Here is an 8,046-nt window from a genome sequence, read left to right as displayed (position 1 = left end):
CACGCTCACACACACCACACACACCACGCACACACGCTCACACACACAGACGCTGCTGCTACTCTCTACTGCAGCACTGTGGGTTACCTTGGGGACGTGTGTGTGTGCGTGCGTGCGCGTGTGTGCGTGTGCGTGTGTGCGTGTGGTGTGTGTGGTGTGTGTGGTGTGTATGTGTGTGGTGTGTGCGTGTGTGGTGTGTGTGGTGTGTACGTGTGTGTGTGGTGTGTGCGTGCGTGTGTGCGTGCGTGTGCGTGTGTGTGTGTGTGTGCAGGACGGTGTGATGGTGCTGAGTGCCACGCATCGCTTCAAGAAGAAGTACGTCACCACGCTCATGTACAAGCCCATCTGAGACCTCGTGCCAGGGTCAGTGCACGCACACACACACACACTAGCACACACACACACACTAGTACACACACACACTAGCACACACACACACACTAGTGCACACACACACACACTAGTACACACACACACACACACTAGTACACACACACACACACACTAGTACACACACACACACACTAGTACACACACACACACACACTAGTACACACACACACACACTAGTACACACACACACTAGTACACACACACACACACACTAGTGCACACACACACACACACACTAGTGCACACACACACACACACACTAGTGCACACACACACACACTAGTGCACACACACACACACACAGTGCACACACACACACACACACTAGTGCGCACACACACACACACTAGTGCGCACACACACACACACACACACTAGTACACACACACACACTAGTGCACACACACACTAGCGCACACACACACACACACACTAGTACACGCACACACACACACACTAGTACACGCGCGCGCACACTAGCGCGCGCACACTAGCGCGCGCACACTAGCGCGCGCACACTAGCGCACACACTAGCGCGCACACACTAGCGCACACACACTAGTACGCACACACTCCGTGTGTGTGTGTCACACTGTGTGTCACTCTCTCTGCGTGTGTGTGTCACACTGTGTGAGTCACACTGTGTGTGTGTCTCTCTCTCTGCGTGTGTCACAGTGCCGGCCGTCCTACATCCCTGCCTCTCTCCGCCACCACCTCCGCCACCACCTCCGCCACCACCTCCGCCGCCACCACCTCCTCCGCCGCCACCACCGCCGCCACCACCTCCGCCACCACCTCCGCCACCAACACCACCACCACAACCGCCACCACCGCCACCACAACCACCACCACCACCGCCTGGCAAGGCTGGCAGGGTGGGGGATGATATCTCGTTTTTGTCTTTGCCAGGACTCTCTGAGTTTGTGTATAGAACCCTATAAAACTATGTATATGATTATCACAGCCGCCTCTGTGTGTGTCTCTCTCGTGGTGTGTGTGTGTGTGTGAGACTGTGTGTGTGTGTCGCGGTGTGTGTGTGTCACGGTGTGTGTGTGTCGCGGTGTGTGTGTGTCTGTGTGTGAGACTGTGTGAGACTGTGTGTGTGTGTGTGAGGCTGTGTGTGTGTGGCTGTGTGTGTGTGAGAGACTGTGTGTGTGTGTGTGTCTGTGTCGCGGTGCCGGACGGGCAACTCTGTCGTGGGCAGTGCTGTGTAGGGAGGGCCAATGCCCATTGGCCTCTCCCCTCATGGCGTCTGTGACCACCACAGCGGCTAAACGGGGGCTCTGGACGGGTGCGAGGGGCTGGTAACCCCTCCACCTTCAATTAATTACCACGAAACCACGACTGAAATATCTAACTAATAAGCTCGTGCCGGAGGCCCCGGGGGGACAGGCGTCTGTGACGTCTCCTGGCCAAACCCCAATTGGCGGAGCCAGGAGATTGAATCTTCACCCTCGGGGCTCCTCCAGAAACAACGAAAAGCCACTTCGTGTGGCCACGTGGAATGTTCGAACGCTCACTGCGGAGGAGGAGAGGCTGCCACTCCTCTGTCGGGAGCTGGACCGGTACCGCCTGGATCTCTGTGGCATTCAGGTGGACTGGTCATGGTGTCTGTGTGTTCAGAGGAGAGGCTGCCGCTCCTCTGTCGGGAGCTGGACCGGTACCGCCTGGATCTCTGTGGCATTCAGGAGGTCCGGTGGACCGGCTCTGGCTCCTGCCACCATGAGGGGTGGACAGTCCTCTCCTCGAAGGCAGTCGCCCTCCAACAACAACGGAGGGCGGAGGAGCGACGCTCACAACAACGAGCGGAGCGCGCGGTGGCTAAAGCACAGCAAGTTGGCACAGTAGGGGGCACAGGTGGTGCATCAGCCAGTCATCTCGGTCATCTCGGTCAGTCGACCCGTGGCACCTGCTGGGTCTGCCCCGTGACCTCCTGCCAGCGGGCGTTCGACACTTCACGTGGTAGCCTCAAGGTGCACATGGCCTGGCACAAGCGTCGTGGTGACGTCACCGCCACTTAGTGGCGAATGGCGGTTGTTGTGTGGGGAGCGGTGGGTGTAGTGGTTAGCGCTACGCTGCGCTACAAACCCGGCAACCCGAGTTCGATTCCCGCTCACGGCCAACACAACCGGTGACGATTATTTGAACTGGTCCTGGGCCTCCCCTAGGTCGACTCAGCCTCAAATTAGTTACCTGGTGCGGTGTGTAGTAAACATCGCCACTGGGGAGACAAAGGCGGCCGGGCGTGGTGCTGGCCACCCACCCCCTCGTGTGCTGGGCTGGGTCGGGAGGGTGGGAGGGCTGGGTGGAGGCTGGGTGGGGAGGGGCTGGGTGGGGAGGGGTGGGGAGGGGCTGGGTGGGGAGGGGCTGGGTGGGGAGGGGCTGGGTGGGGAGGGTGGAGGGGGTGGGGGCTGGGTGGGGAGGGTGAGGGAGGGGTGGGCTGGGTGGGAGGGTGGAGGGGTGGGGCTGGGTGGGGAGGGTGAGGGGTGGGGCTGGGTGGGAGGGTGGAGGGGTGGGGCTGGGTGGGGAGGGTGGAGGGGTGGGGGCTGGGTGGGGAGGGTGGAGGGGTGGGGCTGGGTGGGGAGGGTGGAGGGTGGGGCTGGGTGGGAGGGTGGAGGGGTGGGGCTGGGTGGGAGGGTGGAGGGGTGGGGCTGGGTGGGGAGGGTGGAGGGGTGGGGCTGGGTGGGGAGGGTGGAGGGGTGGGGCTGGGTGGGGAGGGTGGAGGGGTGGGGCTGGGTGGGGAGGGTGGAGGGGTGGGGCTGGGTGGGGAGGGTGGAGGGGTGGGGCTGGGTGGGGAGGGTGGAGGGGTGGGGCTGGGTGGGGAGGGTGGAGGGGTGGGGCTGGTGGGAGGGTGGAGGGGTGGGGCTGGGGTGGGGAGGGTGGAGGGGTGGGGCTGGGTGGGGAGGGTGGAGGGGTGGGGCTGGGTGGGGAGGGTGGAGGGGTGGGGCTGGGTGGGGAGGGTGGAGGGGTGGGGCTGGGTGGGGAGGGTGGAGGGGTGGGCTGGGTGGGGAGGGTGGAGGGGTGGGGCTGGGTGGGGAGGGTGGAGGGGTGGGGCTGGGTGGGGAGGGTGGAGGGGTGGGGCTGGGTGGGGAGGGTGGAGGGGTGGGGCTGGGTGGGGAGGGTGGAGGGGTGGGGCTGGGTGGGGAGGGTGGAGGGGTGGGCTGGGTGGGGAGGGTGGAGGGGTGGGGCTGGGTGGGGAGGGGTGGAGGGGTGGGGCTGGGTGGGGAGGGTGGAGGGGTGGGGCTGGGTGGGGAGGGTGGAGGGGTGGGGCTGGGTGGGGAGGGTGGAGGGGTGGGGCTGGGTGGGGAGGGTGGAGGGGTGGGGCTGGGTGGGGAGGGTGGAGGGGTGGGGCTGGGTGGGGAGGGTGGAGGGGTGGGGCTGGGTGGGGAGGTGGAGGGTGGGGCTGGGTGGGAGGGTGAGGGGTGGGGCTGGGTGGGGAGGGTGGAGGGGTGGGGCTGGGTGGGGAGGGTGGAGGGGTGGGGCTGGGTGGGGAGGGTGGAGGGGTGGGGCTGGGTGGGGAGGGTGGAGGGGTGGGGCTGGGTGGGGAGGGTGGAGGGGTGGGGCTGGGTGGGGAGGGTGGAGGGGTGGGGCTGGGTGGGGAGGGTGGAGGGGTGGGGCTGGGTGGGGAGGGTGGAGGGGTGGGGCTGGGTGGGGAGGGTGGAGGGGTGGGGCTGGGTGGGGAGGGTGGAGGGGTGGGGCTGGGTGGGGAGGGTGGAGGGGTGGGGCTGGGTGGGGAGGGTGGAGGGGTGGGGCTGGGTGGGGAGGGTGGAGGGGTGGGGCTGGGTGGGGAGGGTGGAGGGGTGGGGCTGGGTGGGGAGGGTGGAGGGGTGGGGCTGGGTGGGGAGGGTGGAGGGGTGGGGCTGGGTGGGGAGGGTGGAGGGGTGGGGCTGGGTGGGGAGGGTGGAGGGGTGGGCTGGGTGGGGAGGGTGGAGGGGTGGGGCTGGGTGGGGAGGGTGGAGGGGGTGGGGCTGGGTGGGGAGGGTGGAGGGGTGGGGCTGGGTGGGGAGGGTGGAGGGGTGGGGAGGGGGAGGGGATGGTCATCCCGTGGTGCCCTTATAAAACTCAACGTTTCACCTCCTCACGCCGGCTTGTGCCCGCCCTCACAGTCGGGCTTATTTGCGGAATGCACCACGCCCTGGCCGTTGAACCAAGCATGTGAATTCCTGCAGCCACGAAAGTTTAAAGTCAAAAAAATTAACCCGGAAAAACAAAGTTTTTCACTATAAATCCTTTATATGCGTGGCATCGGTTTTATTTTATTATTCATTTCTGTTTTTATTGAGTAAGAGTTTCATTTTTATCACATTGGTATTTAAAATTAAATATGAAAAATTTTGTTTTTCCTAAAAAGTGTAAAATTTTGGAAAAAAATTTTCACCAAAATAAATTGTCACGCACAACGAGTCTGTGTGCAAAATGTCAGCTCGATTGGATCACGGGAAGTGGGTTAAAAAACGACCGAAAGATTTGCACGGTCGTAAGCGCGCAAGCAAGCGAACTTAATATAAAGGATTTAAAAATAAAAGCGTTTGATAGTTTAATAAAAAATAAATTATTTTATTTTTATTATTTTATTACTTCCCTTCTACGTGATAAAATAATAAAAATAAAACATAATAAAAAATGTTTTTATCATTTAATTACTTCCCTTCTACGCGACTTTACCGAAAGAATCAAGAAGAGTTTGTTAGTTGTGTAATTTTTAGTTTAATAATTTGGTTACACTTGCCCGTCCCTTTAGAAAGATGGCTGCCTTCCTTTAGCAAGATGGCTGCCTTCTTTTAGCAAGATGGCTGCCTTCCCTTTAGAAAGATGGCTGCCTTTCCTTTAGCAAGATGGCTGCCTTCCCTTTAGCAAGACGGCTGCCTTTCCTTTAGCAAGACGGCTGCTTTCCCTTCAGAAAGATGGCTGCCTTCCCTTTAGCAAGATGCTGCCTTCCCTTTAGCAAGATGGCTGCCTTCCCTTTAGAAAGATGGCTGCCTTCCCTTTAGAAAGATGGCTGCCTTCCCTTTAGAAAGATGGCTGCCTTCCCTTTAGAAAGATGGCTGCCTTCCCTTTAGCAAGATGGCTGCCTTTCCTTTAGCAAGATGGCTGCCTTTCCTTTAGCAAGATGGCTGCCTTCCCTTTAGCAAGATGGCTGCCTTCCCTTTAGCAAGATGGCTGCCTTCCCTTTAGCAAGATGGCTGGCTTACCTTTAGCAAGATGGCTGCCTTCCCTTTAGAAAGATGGCTGCCTTCCCTTCCCAAGATGGTCGCCGCCTGTTAGCACCGAAACCGAGCACGTCCGATTAATTGCAGGGTTACAGCAAAGTTTAACGATTTTTTTTACAATGGAAGTGTAAGTACTCTTGCTTGCCATCGCTTAAGCTCTCAAACTCTTTAACTCACTTTCCAACGATATCGTTTTTAACGACAGCGATGTCTAAAGTTTTTATTTCGGTAACATCACGTAACCCCCCCACCCCCACCGTTCTTGCCTGAGCGTTGGCCATGTTTGGTCGCCCCTGGGCGGCGAGTCGTCAGGCTTCTTACCCTCACTAGGCCTCAGCACGAACTTTGTGTTATATTTTAATTTTATTTGTCCTTATTTCTGCACAGATTGGACGCCAATGCTGCCATGCTGAGCAATTATGAGGTAAAGTTTGCTGCTTTAATTAAATAATTGGCACACCCGTGCACATAGCAATCGTGAGTTAGTGGGGAAGTGTGTGGATGAGTGTGTGGGTGAGTGAGTGGTGAGTGAGTGAGTGAGTGTGTGGGTGAGTGTGTGGGTGAGCGAGTGGGTGAGCGTGTGAGTGAGTGTGTGGGTGAGCGTGTGGGTGAGCGTGTGAGTGAGCGAGTGGGTGGTGTGAGCGAGTGTGTGGGTGAGTGAGTGGGTGGGTGAGTGAGTGGGTGAGTGAGTGTGTGAGTGAGAGGGTTGGTGAGTGAGTGGTGAGTAAGTCAGTGAGTGTGTGGGTGAGTGTGTGGGTGAGCGTGTGGGTGAGTGTGTGAGTGAGCGAGTGGGTGGGTGACCGAGTGTGTGGGTGAGTGGAGTGGTGGGTGAGTGTGTGGGTGAGTGTGTGGGTGAGCGTGTGGGTGAGCGTGTGAGTGAGCGAGTGGGTGGGTGAGCGAGGTGTGTGGGTGAGTGAGTGGGTGGGTGAGTGTGTGGGTGAGTGAGTGGTGAGTGTGTGGGTAAGTCAAGGAGCGAGTGGGTGAGTGGTGAGTGGGTGAGTGAGTCAAGGAGCGAGTGGGTGGGTGAGTGAGTGTGTGGGTGATTGAGTTGGGTGAGTGAGTGAGTGTGTGAGTGAGTGAGTGGGTGAGTGAGTCAAGGTGCGAGTGGGTGAGTGGTGAGTGGGTGAGTGAGTCAAGGAGCGGTAGTGAGTGAGTGTGTGGGTGATTGAGTGGGTGGAGTGAGCGAGTGTGTGTGGGTGAGCGAGTGGTGTGGGTGAGCGAGTGGGTGAGCGTGTGGGTGAGCGTGTGAGTGAGCGAGTGGGTGGGTGAGCGAGTGTGTGGGTGAGTGAGTGGGTGGGTGAGTGTGTGAATGAGTGTGAGTGTGTGGTAAGTCAAGGAGCGAGTGGGTGAGTGGTGAGTGGGTGAGTGAGTCAAGGAGCGAGTGGGTGGGTGAGTGAGTGAGTGTGTGAGTGAGTGGGTGGGTGAGTGTGTGGTAAGTCAAGGAGCGAGTGGGAGTGGAGTGGGTGAGTGAGGTCAAGGAGCGAGTGTGTGGGTGAGTGAGTGAGTGAGTGTGTGGGTGGGTGGGTGAGCGAGTGTGTGGTGAGTGAGTGTGTGGGTGAGTGAGTGAGTGTGTGGGTGGTGAGCGAGTGTGTGAGTGAGTGAGTGGGTGAGTGTGGGTGAGTGTGTGGTGATTGAGTGGGTGGGTGAGCGAGTGGGTGTGTGGGTGAGCGAGTGGTGGGTGAGTGTGTGGTGAGCGTGTGGGTGAGCGTGTGAGTGAGCGAGTGGGTGGGTGAGCGAGTGTGTGGGTGAGTGAGTGGTGGTGAGTGTGTGGGTGAATGAGTGGTGAGTGTGTGGGTAAGTCAAGGAGCGAGTGGGTGAGTGTGAGTGGTGAGTGAGTCAAGGAGCGAGTGAGTGGGTGAGTGAGTGAGTGTGTGGGTGATTGAGTGGGTGAGTGAGTGAGTGTGGGTGATTGAGTGGGTGAGTGAGTGTGTGGGTGATTGAGTGTGTGAGTGAGTGAGTGGGTGAGTGAGTCAAGGAGCGAGTGGTGGTGAGTGAGTGTAGTGGGTGATGAGTGGGTGAGTGAGTGAGTGTGTGAGGTGAGTGAGTGGTGTTGAGTTCAAGGAGCGAGTGGGTGGGTGAGCGAGTGTGTGGGTGAGCGAGTGGTGGGTGAGTGTGTGGGAGCGTGTGGGTGAGCGTGTGAGTGAGCGAGTGGGTGGGTGAGCGAGTGTGTGGGTGAGTGAGTGGGTGGGTGAGTGTGTGGTGAATGAGTGGTGAGTGTGTGGGTAAGTCAAGGAGCGAGTGGGTGAGTGGGTGAGTGGTGAGTGAGTCAAGGAGCGAGTGAGTGGGTGAGTGAGTGTGTGAGTGAGTGAGTGTGTGAGTGAGTGAGTGTGTGGGTGATTGAGTGGGTGAGTGAGTGAGTGTGTGAGTGAGTGTGTGGGTAAGTCAAGGAGCGAGTGGGGTGAGTGGTGAGTGGGTGAGTGAGTCAAGGAGCGAGTGAGTCAAG

The 8,046-nt window shown here is 59.0% G+C and overlaps 1 long non-coding RNA gene across 1 annotated transcript; it reads left to right on the top strand.

The window, feature by feature from the left end:
• Positions 1-271: 271 nt before the first annotated feature.
• LOC144955642 (uncharacterized) lies at positions 272-1,356 on the top strand. Its single transcript, XR_013641746.1, has 2 exons — positions 272-363; positions 1,069-1,356. It is a non-coding gene; the product is annotated as an uncharacterized LOC144955642 (long non-coding RNA).
• The last annotated feature ends 6,690 nt before the right edge of the window (positions 1,357-8,046 follow it).

This window comes from Lampetra fluviatilis, unplaced genomic scaffold (assembly GCF_964198595.1).
Source record: "Lampetra fluviatilis unplaced genomic scaffold, kcLamFluv1.1 SCAFFOLD_1517, whole genome shotgun sequence".
NCBI classification, from domain to species: Eukaryota; Metazoa; Chordata; class Hyperoartia; order Petromyzontiformes; family Petromyzontidae; genus Lampetra; species Lampetra fluviatilis.
The sequence above is the reverse complement of the archived record's forward strand: the minus strand, read 5'-3'. Positions and strand labels throughout refer to the sequence as shown.